The sequence below is a fragment of the Parambassis ranga genome, chromosome 17, assembly GCF_900634625.1.
Source record: "Parambassis ranga chromosome 17, fParRan2.1, whole genome shotgun sequence".
Lineage (NCBI taxonomy): Eukaryota > Metazoa > Chordata > Actinopteri > Ambassidae > Parambassis > Parambassis ranga.
The window spans coordinates 18,929,257-18,943,696 of record NC_041037.1 but is presented as its reverse complement, the minus strand read 5'-3'; the positions used below and the strand labels follow the sequence as shown (position 1 = coordinate 18,943,696).

At 42.4% G+C, this 14,440-nt stretch overlaps 2 long non-coding RNA genes across 2 annotated transcripts; both read right to left on the bottom strand.

Annotated features, from left to right (window-relative positions):
- Nucleotides 1-3,792: 3,792 nt before the first annotated feature.
- On the bottom strand, nucleotides 3,793-4,534 carry LOC114450242 (uncharacterized). The gene is made up of 3 exons (XR_003672055.1): nucleotides 4,472-4,534; nucleotides 4,211-4,386; nucleotides 3,793-3,842 (listed from the first exon to the last, which is right to left on the bottom strand). It is a non-coding gene; the product is annotated as an uncharacterized LOC114450242 (long non-coding RNA).
- Nucleotides 4,535-9,942: 5,408 nt separating this feature from the next.
- LOC114450255 (uncharacterized) lies at nucleotides 9,943-10,684 on the bottom strand. The gene is made up of 3 exons (XR_003672064.1): nucleotides 10,622-10,684; nucleotides 10,361-10,536; nucleotides 9,943-9,992 (listed from the first exon to the last, which is right to left on the bottom strand). It is a non-coding gene; the product is annotated as an uncharacterized LOC114450255 (long non-coding RNA).
- Nucleotides 10,685-14,440: the final 3,756 nt, after the last annotated feature.

The window sequence follows — 14,440 nt, the reverse complement described above, 5'->3', positions numbered from 1 at the left end:
ACAAAGAAGTTATAGAGACTTTCTGTGTCCTCAGAAATGGTCAAACTTTGAGGCCACTCCCCGGCCACACCGTCAGACTTTTGTAAGAGTTTTGGAATGCGTCTATTCCCTATGGTGTCCTGAGTGGACACGGCGAATTTCAGCTCAATCCGATGAAGTATGCGAGGCGTGAAAAGTTTGGCAGCAGGGTCACACATCGCCAAAAATGGCCACAAACCTTCAAATGGTGGACTTCCTGTTGGGTTTGGAGGGGGGGTCCAAGAGACTTTTTTGTGCGTCTTGAGGTGATACATGTGTGCCAATTTTCATAATTCTGTGTCAAACCGGCCAGAGGGGCTACGCGTTGGGGGCGCTATAGAGCCATTTTTATATGTGCATTTCAAAAGTCAGCAAATTTCAAAATTTTTCAGGCGAATGAATTTTTCTACCAAGTTTGGTGAGTTTTTGGGCATGTTAAGGCCTCCAAAAATGCGATCTCGGAGGGGAAAAAAAAAAAAATAAAAAAATAAAAAAATAATCCTAAGGGTTTCAATAGGGCTCTTGCACCATTCGGTGCTCGGGCCCTAATAATCCTAAGGGTTTCAATAGGGCTCTTGCACCATTCGGTGCTCGGGCCCTAATAATAATCCTAAGGGTTTCAATAGGGCTCTTGCACCATTCGGTGCTCGGGCCCTAATAAGCGCGCAAAGCATCTTGGGATATGTGAGGCCACGAAGGATGGTAGCAACTTCAGACCTGCAGTCCGGCCCCTGAATATTCCAGTGCTTATTGACCACACCGGTGTCTGTGTAGCATTAAACTACTGTTACTATTTATTAACTGATGATATATCTACTGTAATATAATCACTGATTCATCTTGCTTGATCACATCAACAACCTGTCATGTGTGTTCTCTGTGTATGATGTCTGTGCATGTTTGCTCCTCTCTCTCTCTCTCTCTCTCTCTCCTTCATCCTCTCTGTCCTGTCTCCCTCTTCTTCTCCTCCACCCGGCCGACTGTCAGCAGGAAGGTTCTTCCTTATGAGCCGGGTCCTGTTCAAGGTTTCTTCCTGTTAAAAGGGAATTTTTCTTGCCTCTGTTGCTCTTAAGGGGGTTCAGGCTCCACCAAAATGTAGGCAATAAGTTCTTCTCATGGAGTTCAGTCTTATCTTTATTTGTGCCTACCACATATTATCCTTTACAGTGGCTACTCCTGTGCTCTTCCATTCCTGCACTACATTTCTGGGAGTGGAGACAGACAGTCCAGACCTTTCACATCATTTCTGGTACCCTTCTCCTAATTCATGATAATGAATTATCTTTGTTTTAGGTCAGCGGAGAGCTGTTTAGAGGCCCCCATGTGTCTACTCTCTAAGAAAGAACCTAGGACAAGTACAGCAGCAGTTACCTATGTTAAACAGCTTTTTCATGATTGATTCCAGCTGTCTTTGTAACTGAAGATCTAACAAGCTAATCAAAGCAGTTTTGTGCTTCAACCTGCTTTATAAACCCCTACAGGTCTTGAAATGAATGTGATAAAAAGGGTGCCAACACTTTTGCACATTACATTTTTTACATTAAATTTTATTATAATAAATCTCTACTCTAAGGATGTCAATCTGGAAAACACTCAGATGTCTGCATCTCTGGAGGAAACAAACCTCGTCGCTGTGATCTTCTCTTAGGAAGGTAGAGCAAATTATCATGAAATGATAGGGGTGCCCAAACTTTTGCATACCACTGTAATCATGTTTTCAATTAGGATCTTATGTTTAGCAAGTATTTGACAGTGGTGGAACTGCTGTGTCTTCCTATCCAGGAGTTCGATGGCTCGTCACCAGAGGTTTCCAGAGGTTCCACGGATGTACTGGTGGCTTGTGAGCAGCATGAGAACAATTGAAGAAATGTGACAAAATCACAGCATTCAAAACTTTTCAGATCCTTCTATGTAAGTGAGTTTCTGATACATCGGAATTTTAGAGTGTAGTTTAGAGTGCACCTCAGATTTTTGGGATCTAATGTACTTAATACTCGAACTCTGTTACATGCATAGGCTACTTTGTTTATTTGAACTCAAACTTATGTTGACATGGATAAGAAACATCCATCCAGGCCTTCCTCAGGTGGACGTGTCCTCTGACTTCCCTTGTTCTGCAGACTGGCTTTTGTTGCTGTCTGTTGGGAGGAACCAAAAAAACATACAAATTACTTCCAGATAAACACAAACAAATGATGAACATGATCTCACACTAACTTCGGAGAGGAACTTTGTTTGAACTCACCCCCTTCAATATTCCTCATCGGAAGACTCCTCTGCATCACACTCACTGATGAGTCAACACAGACACAGCCATCAACTTTTACATCATTTACTGACAAACATGAAGCTGTCAGAATGAAGTGATCTAAAGTCTGACCTGTTGACAGCAGCACCTTCTGGATCTTGAACCAAAGTGAATTCGTCTGGATCAGAGTCCTTTTCTGCATCCTGTAAGAATGATAAATATTATAGAAACAAACTGTATTTCAGGTTCAGAAATGAAAACATGTACAAATATTAGTGAGAAAACACAAGCAGCGGTAGCAGACTTTAGATCTGAGGAACGCTTGGATGGTGAGCAGCTCATCTGTCTTCTGTTCCACTAAACCCAGGTAGGACATGATGTTGTTGTCGGTGACGCTTGTGGAGGAGCCCACCATGTCATCAATCAGTGAGCGGTCACACTCTAGGCTGGAGAAGGTGCTGTTTACTCCTGTGAGAGGGAGGAATATCAAGTATTCGAGTATCAATGTTCTAACTGATGACTCGATTTAACAGCTGGAAGTCACAAGGTTGTGAAAAAAACCTGTTTTAATCTGTTCCAGGACTTTGCTGATGATGGTGGCTTGGTCTTCATAATCCTCTGCCTGAGACTCGGCCTCCTTTAATCTCTCCTGGACGTCTCTTAGCCGAGAGTCATAATCCTGCTCCTGCTGCCGACCTTTGGCTTCAGCCTGCTCCATGTTTGTTTGGATCTAAACTCATTCACAGCACAAATACATAAATAAATGACCCAGCAAACCACTGTCTTCAATGTAATTCAGAAGGTTGCAGCAAGGCAACTGGACTTGTAGAATTTCTACAGGTCCAGTAGCTTTGCTTTAACCAACTGAATAAAAATGACCCGGATGACTGAGAATCTTCATCAACAGGTTCATTGTAATGTGTGAGACCTTCAAATCAAACTCACCTGGCTAATTTCATTCTTTAATACATCAATCTCTTTGTTTTGCTCGTTCACCAAATTGAAGAGAGCAAAGTTCTCCTCCTCACCTACAGGGGGAAACAATACAATACATAATACAGCAGGGAGATACAGTGTGTTTCCATTTAATGAGACCCCCTTCTGACTGGAGAAAGTTGGTCTAGCTAGAGCGGGATCAAATCTGGTAGTTCAATCTTTGGTAGTTCAGTGGATGTTTTACACATGGCGTGACCCAGATACTGTCCCCATGAACCCAGAAGTATGATGTCGCTAGCCACATTCGTGTTCAGACCTTAGCCAGATTTTAGCAAACCCAGCTCAATCCACCTCTGTGAGGTGGATCTATCTAATCCAGCTTTAACTGGATTTTTGTGCTGTTCTGATTGATTACACAAGACTGAACGGGGTCTGAATGTACTCATGTACAAATGCAAGAGGATTATAATCCTGACATAAACTGTGTGCAGAATATGAGACTCACCCTGGATGAACCTGGTCACCAGCAGGTCCAGGTTGTCCTCTCCTGTCACAGTCTGAAGTTTCCTAAACATGTCCTCCAGAACGTCCAGAGACACGTCCTGTGAGTCCCCCCTCCTCTGCTCCTTCAGCTCTGACACTGAGAAACACAAAACACATCAGATTCACATCAGTGAGGCGCCAGTCTCATCTTCATCAGCAGGGTTAGCATTAGCATCACAATGTTATGTTTATCATTCATGTTTATCATTCATTATTCTCTTTAGTCTTAGTGCCTGTATTCACAATGACACAAGGACACACAAATGTGTAACTGTATTGTATGTGCAACATTATTGCCTGCTACATGAATTCTACGGAGAAACACATGTTGTTTGTACTTTTGTCCTTTTCCGCTGTGGCTTTTTGCATTGATGAAAAATGAATGATACAATTATTGGAACTGTTAGCACTGCTAAAACTTTAGACACATTAGCTACAACATCATGCGGGCCGCCTGCCTCTTACATTGCCTGGTTCCCATTTTGTGGTCGCTCCTCTCGCTGCCCTTGACGCTCATGAAGTTCTTCAGGCTGCTCTGCTGTGCAATAACCCGCTCCAGTTCCTTCATCTCAGCGTTAAAGTGAGCGTGTTCCTTCTCCGCTGTCTCCCTCAGCACGGTCAGCTTGGACTGAGCCTCCACCCTTATGTATACCAGTTCCAGATATGAGCTGCAACATCTCAGAGGTTTCCTTCCATTTAACACAACTGGCTGTCTCAGGAGCTCACCTTTCTTCGTTAGCAGCGCTGATCTGGTTGGTAACTTCTGCGTTCTTCTTGTGGAGTTCCTGCAGTTCCTGCGATACAAATATATCTGCTAATAAAGTGTTGAAGGAGAAATCAACAATGTGCCCATGGTGATGATATGATAAGAGTTGTAACCTTGTTCAGCTTGTTGTGTTGCTGCTGGAAATGGTGACGCTCATTAAGAAGACTCTGCAGCTTCTCCTTCAGATGGCTGTTTTTTGCTAACTGCTCATTGAGTTTAGTGGTGGCCTGGACAGAGATGAACATAAAGTAAACAACAGAATGGCTTTGTTTTGTTTGTTTATGCTGTAGCAATGAGTTTGATGACTCACTCTGTGCAGCTCTCCTTCCACAGATTTCTGAGTGCTCTGTACCTCTGACCTAACACAGAGACTGACAGCTCCTCTTCTCGCTTCCATCATCTCGGACTCCAGGTTTGAAATCTGCCCGCATTAAAGTCAAAAGTAAAAAATATGAATCAACATGAAATGATGAAATACATACACGATATACAGTCAGACCTTTCTCTGCAAGTCCTTTTGTTTTTGCCTCTCTCTCTCTAGCTCTTCATCCAAAGCATGGTTATGCTGGAGCAGCTTCTGAAGACGCTGGATGTCCTCAGTCTTCATCTCTTTGCGCCTCTTACACGCGCTGAGCTTTTCACGGAGCTCCTCCTGCTCCTTCAGCAGATTCTCAATCTCCTGCCTTCATCCAAGTCAACATGTGATCAGATATACAACAGACACACACACACAAATACAGTGTGTGAGTTACAGTATGGTAAGTGCGCTCACTCTTGTTTGTAGATTTGTCTCTGGGTCTTGCGGTTGTAGGCCTCATTCTCTCTCTCCATGGTCCTCACTCGTCTCTGCAGGTCCTCAAGTTTGGCTTTCTCTAACTCTGTTTAAAAACGTTATTTAACATTACAGATATTTCAACCAAACAACAATACAACTGATAATAATTACAAGATTTAAAAACAAAAAAACACACATCACCTGTGCCACCTGTGCTCGAGGACGACCTTCTTCGAGACATGTTTACACCAAATGCAGCCAAATCTTTAAACAAGAAAACATGAACGAATGTCTTAATGGAAATATCATTGTCCTCTGTCACGATTCCTATTTAGTCTATTTAAGATATTGAAATCTAATTTTAAATACACAGGTCATCAAAATAACCAAAATGCTAACGTAGCATGTCTTGCTAGCTGTTACAGAAGACATCAAATATTTAGCTTGCTCGTACTTAGCTAAACTATATCAGGTGTGTGAAATGTGTGTGTTGTGCTGTGTAAGAATAAATAAAAGTTTATCTGACCAGCTGTACGCTTGGGAACCCACCGAACCTTTGCAGGACACCAGTACACCGCAGCGGCAGCTGTCTGAAGTGTTGTTAGCAACCGTTGCTAAGGAACACGGGACAATCAGGCCCTGCTCTCAGGCTGTCAGGCAGCGGCCTTCAAAGTGCTCCGTATGAAATTAACACATGAGAGATACTATATGAAATGAGCCTATTTTATAATATGGTAAACAAATATTAATTAAAAAGTGAATTTAACAAAATACAAATGCTCATAAAAATATAGATGATAAATATTTAATCGACCAGTCATCAGACTCTGATCATACATGTGACATTTCGTACAGATCGGACAGAAAACAAAGAAGTTATAGAGACTTTCTGTGTCCTCAGAAATGGTCAAACTTTGAGGCCACTCCCCGGCCACACCGTCAGACTTTTGTAAGAGTTTTGGAATGCGTCTATTCCCTATGGTGTCCTGAGTGGACACGGCGAATTTCAGCTCAATCCGATGAAGTATGCGAGGCGTGAAAAGTTTGGCAGCAGGGTCACACATCGCCAAAAATGGCCACAAACCTTCAAATGGTGGACTTCCTGTTGGGTTTGGAGGGGGGGTCCAAGAGACTTTTTTGTGCGTCTTGAGGTGATACATGTGTGCCAATTTTCATAATTCTGTGTCAAACCGGCCAGAGGGGCTACGCGTTGGGGGCGCTATAGAGCCATTTTTATATGTGCATTTCAAAAGTCAGCAAATTTCAAAATTTTTCAGGCGAATGAATTTTTCTACCAAGTTTGGTGAGTTTTTGGGCATGTTAAGGCCTCCAAAAATGCGATCTCGGAGGGGAAAAAAAAAAAAATAAAAAATAATAAAATAATCCTAAGGGTTTCAATAGGGCTCTTGCACCATTCCGTGCTCGGGCCCTAATAATCCTAAGGGTTTCAATAGGGCTCTTGCACCATTCGGTGCTCGGGCCCTAATAATAATCCTAAGGGTTTCAATAGGGCTCTTGCACCATTCGGTGCTCGGGCCCTAATAAGCGCGCAAAGCATCTTGGGATATGTGAGGCCACGAAGGATGGTAGCAACTTCAGACCTGCAGTCCGGCCCCTGAATATTCCAGTGCTTATTGACCACACCGGTGTCTGTGTAGCATTAAACTACTGTTACTATTTATTAACTGATGATATATCTACTGTAATATAATCACTGATTCATCTTGCTTGATCACATCAACAACCTGTCATGTGTGTTCTCTGTGTATGATGTCTGTGCATGTTTGCTCCTCTCTCTCTCTCTCTCTCTCTCCTTCATCCTCTCTGTCCTGTCTCCCTCTTCTTCTCCTCCACCCGGCCGACTGTCAGCAGGAAGGTTCTTCCTTATGAGCCGGGTCCTGTTCAAGGTTTCTTCCTGTTAAAAGGGAATTTTTCTTGCCTCTGTTGCTCTTAAGGGGGTTCAGGCTCCACCAAAATGTAGGCAATAAGTTCTTCTCATGGAGTTCAGTCTTATCTTTATTTGTGCCTACCACATATTATCCTTTACAGTGGCTACTCCTGTGCTCTTCCATTCCTGCACTACATTTCTGGGAGTGGAGACAGACAGTCCAGACCTTTCACATCATTTCTGGTACCCTTCTCCTAATTCATGATAATGAATTATCTTTGTTTTAGGTCAGCGGAGAGCTGTTTAGAGGCCCCCATGTGTCTACTCTCTAAGAAAGAACCTAGGACAAGTACAGCAGCAGTTACCTATGTTAAACAGCTTTTTCATGATTGATTCCAGCTGTCTTTGTAACTGAAGATCTAACAAGCTAATCAAAGCAGTTTTGTGCTTCAACCTGCTTTATAAACCCCTACAGGTCTTGAAATGAATGTGATAAAAAGGGTGCCAACACTTTTGCACATTACATTTTTTACATTAAATTTTATTATAATAAATCTCTACTCTAAGGATGTCAATCTGGAAAACACTCAGATGTCTGCATCTCTGGAGGAAACAAACCTCGTCGCTGTGATCTTCTCTTAGGAAGGTAGAGCAAATTATCATGAAATGATAGGGGTGCCCAAACTTTTGCATACCACTGTAATCATGTTTTCAATTAGGATCTTATGTTTAGCAAGTATTTGACAGTGGTGGAACTGCTGTGTCTTCCTATCCAGGAGTTCGATGGCTCGTCACCAGAGGTTTCCAGAGGTTCCACGGATGTACTGGTGGCTTGTGAGCAGCATGAGAACAATTGAAGAAATGTGACAAAATCACAGCATTCAAAACTTTTCAGATCCTTCTATGTAAGTGAGTTTCTGATACATCGGAATTTTAGAGTGTAGTTTAGAGTGCACCTCAGATTTTTGGGATCTAATGTACTTAATACTCGAACTCTGTTACATGCATAGGCTACTTTGTTTATTTGAACTCAAACTTATGTTGACATGGATAAGAAACATCCATCCAGGCCTTCCTCAGGTGGACGTGTCCTCTGACTTCCCTTGTTCTGCAGACTGGCTTTTGTTGCTGTCTGTTGGGAGGAACCAAAAAAACATACAAATTACTTCCAGATAAACACAAACAAATGATGAACATGATCTCACACTAACTTCGGAGAGGAACTTTGTTTGAACTCACCCCCTTCAATATTCCTCATCGGAAGACTCCTCTGCATCACACTCACTGATGAGTCAACACAGACACAGCCATCAACTTTTACATCATTTACTGACAAACATGAAGCTGTCAGAATGAAGTGATCTAAAGTCTGACCTGTTGACAGCAGCACCTTCTGGATCTTGAACCAAAGTGAATTCGTCTGGATCAGAGTCCTTTTCTGCATCCTGTAAGAATGATAAATATTATAGAAACAAACTGTATTTCAGGTTCAGAAATGAAAACATGTACAAATATTAGTGAGAAAACACAAGCAGCGGTAGCAGACTTTAGATCTGAGGAACGCTTGGATGGTGAGCAGCTCATCTGTCTTCTGTTCCACTAAACCCAGGTAGGACATGATGTTGTTGTCGGTGACGCTTGTGGAGGAGCCCACCATGTCATCAATCAGTGAGCGGTCACACTCTAGGCTGGAGAAGGTGCTGTTTACTCCTGTGAGAGGGAGGAATATCAAGTATTCGAGTATCAATGTTCTAACTGATGACTCGATTTAACAGCTGGAAGTCACAAGGTTGTGAAAAAAACCTGTTTTAATCTGTTCCAGGACTTTGCTGATGATGGTGGCTTGGTCTTCATAATCCTCTGCCTGAGACTCGGCCTCCTTTAATCTCTCCTGGACGTCTCTTAGCCGAGAGTCATAATCCTGCTCCTGCTGCCGACCTTTGGCTTCAGCCTGCTCCATGTTTGTTTGGATCTAAACTCATTCACAGCACAAATACATAAATAAATGACCCAGCAAACCACTGTCTTCAATGTAATTCAGAAGGTTGCAGCAAGGCAACTGGACTTGTAGAATTTCTACAGGTCCAGTAGCTTTGCTTTAACCAACTGAATAAAAATGACCCGGATGACTGAGAATCTTCATCAACAGGTTCATTGTAATGTGTGAGACCTTCAAATCAAACTCACCTGGCTAATTTCATTCTTTAATACATCAATCTCTTTGTTTTGCTCGTTCACCAAATTGAAGAGAGCAAAGTTCTCCTCCTCACCTACAGGGGGAAACAATACAATACATAATACAGCAGGGAGATACAGTGTGTTTCCATTTAATGAGACCCCCTTCTGACTGGAGAAAGTTGGTCTAGCTAGAGCGGGATCAAATCTGGTAGTTCAATCTTTGGTAGTTCAGTGGATGTTTTACACATGGCGTGACCCAGATACTGTCCCCATGAACCCAGAAGTATGATGTCGCTAGCCACATTCGTGTTCAGACCTTAGCCAGATTTTAGCAAACCCAGCTCAATCCACCTCTGTGAGGTGGATCTATCTAATCCAGCTTTAACTGGATTTTTGTGCTGTTCTGATTGATTACACAAGACTGAACGGGGTCTGAATGTACTCATGTACAAATGCAAGAGGATTATAATCCTGACATAAACTGTGTGCAGAATATGAGACTCACCCTGGATGAACCTGGTCACCAGCAGGTCCAGGTTGTCCTCTCTTGTCACAGTCTGAAGTTTCCTAAACATGTCCTCCAGAACGTCCAGAGACACGTCCTGTGAGTCCCCCCTCCTCTGCTCCTTCAGCTCTGACACTGAGAAACACAAAACACATCAGATTCACATCAGTGAGGCGCCAGTCTCATCTTCATCAGCAGGGTTAGCATTAGCATCACAATGTTATGTTTATCATTCATGTTTATCATTCATTATTCTCTTTAGTCTTAGTGCCTGTATTCACAATGACACAAGGACACACAAATGTGTAACTGTATTGTATGTGCAACATTATTGCCTGCTACATGAATTCTACTGAGAAACACATGTTGTTTGTACTTTTGTCCTTTTCCGCTGTGGCTTTTTGCATTGATGAAAAATGAATGATACAATTATTGGAACTGTTAGCACTGCTAAAACTTTAGACACATTAGCTACAACATCATGCGGGCCGCCTGCCTCTTACATTGCCTGGTTCCCATTTTGTGGTCGCTCCTCTCGCTGCCCTTGACGCTCATGAAGTTCTTCAGGCTGCTCTGCTGTGCAATAACCCGCTCCAGTTCCTTCATCTCAGCGTTAAAGTGAGCGTGTTCCTTCTCCGCTGTCTCCCTCAGCACGGTCAGCTTGGACTGAGCCTCCACCCTTATGTATACCAGTTCCAGATATGAGCTGCAACATCTCAGAGGTTTCCTTCCATTTAACACAACTGGCTGTCTCAGGAGCTCACCTTTCTTCGTTAGCAGCGCTGATCTGGTTGGTAACTTCTGCGTTCTTCTTGTGGAGTTCCTGCAGTTCCTGCGATACAAATATATCTGCTAATAAAGTGTTGAAGGAGAAATCAACAATGTGCCCATGGTGATGATATGATAAGAGTTGTAACCTTGTTCAGCTTGTTGTGTTGCTGCTGGAAATGGTGACGCTCATTAAGAAGACTCTGCAGCTTCTCCTTCAGATGGCTGTTTTTTGCTAACTGCTCATTGAGTTTAGTGGTGGCCTGGACAGAGATGAACATAAAGTAAACAACAGAATGGCTTTGTTTTGTTTGTTTATGCTGTAGCAATGAGTTTGATGACTCACTCTGTGCAGCTCTCCTTCCACAGATTTCTGAGTGCTCTGTACCTCTGACCTAACACAGAGACTGACAGCTCCTCTTCTCGCTTCCATCATCTCGGACTCCAGGTTTGAAATCTGCCCGCATTAAAGTCAAAAGTAAAAAATATGAATCAACATGAAATGATGAAATACATACACGATATACAGTCAGACCTTTCTCTGCAAGTCCTTTTGTTTTTGCCTCTCTCTCTCTAGCTCTTCATCCAAAGCATGGTTATGCTGGAGCAGCTTCTGAAGACGCTGGATGTCCTCAGTCTTCATCTCTTTGCGCCTCTTACACGCGCTGAGCTTTTCACGGAGCTCCTCCTGCTCCTTCAGCAGATTCTCAATCTCCTGCCTTCATCCAAGTCAACATGTGATCAGATATACAATAGACACACACACACAAATACAGTGTGTGAGTTACAGTATGGTAAGTGCGCTCACTCTTGTTTGTAGATTTGTCTCTGGGTCTTGCGGTTGTAGGCCTCATTCTCTCTCTCCATGGTCCTCACTCGTCTCTGCAGGTCCTCAAGTTTGGCTTTCTCTAACTCTGTTTAAAAACGTTATTTAACATTACAGATATTTCAACCAAACAACAATACAACTGATAATAATTACAAGATTTAAAAACAAAAAAACACACATCACCTGTGCCACCTGTGCTCGAGGACGACCTTCTTCGAGACATGTTTACACCAAATGCAGCCAAATCTTTAAACAAGAAAACATGAACGAATGTCTTAATGGAAATATCATTGTCCTCTGTCACGATTCCTATTTAGTCTATTTAAGATATTGAAATCTAATTTTAAATACACAGGTCATCAAAATAACCAAAATGCTAACGTAGCATGTCTTGCTAGCTGTTACAGAAGACATCAAATATTTAGCTTGCTCGTACTTAGCTAAACTATATCAGGTGTGTGAAATGTGTGTGTTGTGCTGTGTAAGAATAAATAAAAGTTTATCTGACCAGCTGTACGCTTGGGAACCCACCGAACCTTTGCAGGACACCAGTACACCGCAGCGGCAGCTGTCTGAAGTGTTGTTAGCAACCGTTGCTAAGGAACGGGACAATCAGGCCCTGCTCTCAGGCTGTCAGGCAGCGGCCTTCAAAGTGCTCCGTATGAAATTAACACATGAGAGATACTATATGAAATGAGCCTATTTTATAATATGGTAAACAAATATTAATTAAAAAGTGAATTTAACAAAATACAAATGCTCATAAAAATATAGATGATAAATATTTAATCGACCAGTCATCAGACTCTGATCATACATGTGACATTTCGTACAGATCGGACAGAAAACAAAGAAGTTATAGAGACTTTCTGTGTCCTCAGAAATGGTCAAACTTTGAGGCCACGCCCCGGCCACACCGTCAGACTTTTGTAAGAGTTTTGGAATGCGTCTATTCCCTATGGTGTCCTGAGTGGACACGGCGAATTTCAGCTCAATCCGATGAAGTATGCGAGGCGTGAAAAGTTTGGCAGCAGGGTCACACATCGCCAAAATGGCCACAAACCTTCAAATGGTGGACTTCCTGTTGGGTTTGGAGGGGGGGTCCAAGAGACTTTTTTGTGCGTCTTGAGGTGATACATGTGTGCCAATTTTCATAATCCTGTGTCAAACCGGCCAGAGGGGCTACGCGTTGGGGGCGCTATAGAGCCATTTTTATATGTGCATTTCAAAAGTCAGCAAATTTCAAAATAATAATCCTAAGGGTTTCAATATAATATATATAATAAGCGCGCAAAGCATCTTGGGATATGTGAGGCCACGAAGGATGGTAGCAACTTCAGACCTGCAGTCCGGCCCCTGAATATTCCAGTGCTTATTGACCACACCGGTGTCTGTGTAGCATTAAACTACTGTTACTATTTATTAACTGATGATATATCTACTGTAATATAATCACTGATTCATCTTGCTTGATCACATCAACAACCTGTCATGTGTGTTCTCTGTGTATGATGTCTGTGCATGTTTGCTCCTCTCTCTCTCTCTCTCTCTCTCTCCTTCATCCTCTCTGTCCTGTCTCCCTCTTCTTCTCCTCCACCCGGCCGACTGTCAGCAGGAAGGTTCTTCCTTATGAGCCGGGTCCTGTTCAAGGTTTCTTCCTGTTAAAAGGGAATTTTTCTTGCCTCTGTTGCTCTTAAGGGGGTTCAGGCTCCACCAAAATGTAGGCAATAAGTTCTTCTCATGGAGTTCAGTCTTATCTTTATTTGTGCCTACCACATATTATCCTTTACAGTGGCTACTCCTGTGCTCTTCCATTCCTGCACTACATTCTGGGAGTGGAGACAGACAGTCCAGACCTTTCACATCATTTCTGGTACCCTTCTCCTAATTCATGATAATGAATTATCTTTGTTTTAGGTCAGCGGAGAGCTGTTTAGAGGCCCCCATGTGTCTACTCTCTAAGAAAGAACCTAGGACAAGTACAGCAGCAGTTACCTATGTTAAACAGCTTTTTCATGATTGATTCCAGCTGTCTTTGTAACTGAAGATCTAACAAGCTAATCAAAGCAGTTTTGTGCTTCAACCTGCTTTATAAACCCTACAGGTCTTGAAATGAATGTGATAAAAAGGGTGCCAACACTTTTGCACATTACATTTTTTACATTAAATTTTATTATAATAAATCTCTACTCTAAGGATGTCAATCTGGAAAACACTCAGATGTCTGCATCTCTGGAGGAAACAAACCTCGTCGCTGTGATCTTCTCTTAGGAAGGTAGAGCAAATTATCATGAAATGATAGGGTGCCCAAACTTTTGCATACCACTGTATCATGTTTCAATTAGGATCTTATGTTTAGCAAGTATTTGACAGTGGTGGAACTGCTGTGTCTTCCTATCCAGGAGTTCGATGGCTCATCACCAGAGGTTTCCAGAGGTTCCACGGATGTACTGGTGGCTTGTGAGCAGCATGAGAACAATTGAAGAAATGTGACAAAATCACAGCATTCAAAACTTTTCAGATCCTTCTATGTAAGTGAGTTTCTGATACATCGGAATTTTAGAGTGTAGTTTAGAGTGCACCTCAGATTTTTGGGATCTAATGTACTTAATACTCGAACTCTGTTACATGCATAGGCTACTTTGTTTATTTGAACTCAAACTTATGTTGACATGGATAAGAAACATCCATCCAGGCCTTCCTCAGGTGGACGTGTCCTCTGACTTCCCTTGTTCTGCAGACTGGCTTTTTGTTGCTGTCTGTTGGGAGGAACCAAAAAAACATACAAATTACTTCCAGATAAACACAAACAAATGATGAACATGATCTCACACTAACTTCGGAGAGGAACTTTGTTTGAACTCACCCCCTTCAATATTCCTCATCGGAAGACTCCTCTGCATCACACTCACTGATGAGTCAACACAGACACAGCCATCAACTTTTACATCATTTACTGACAAACATGAAGCTGTCAGAATGAAGA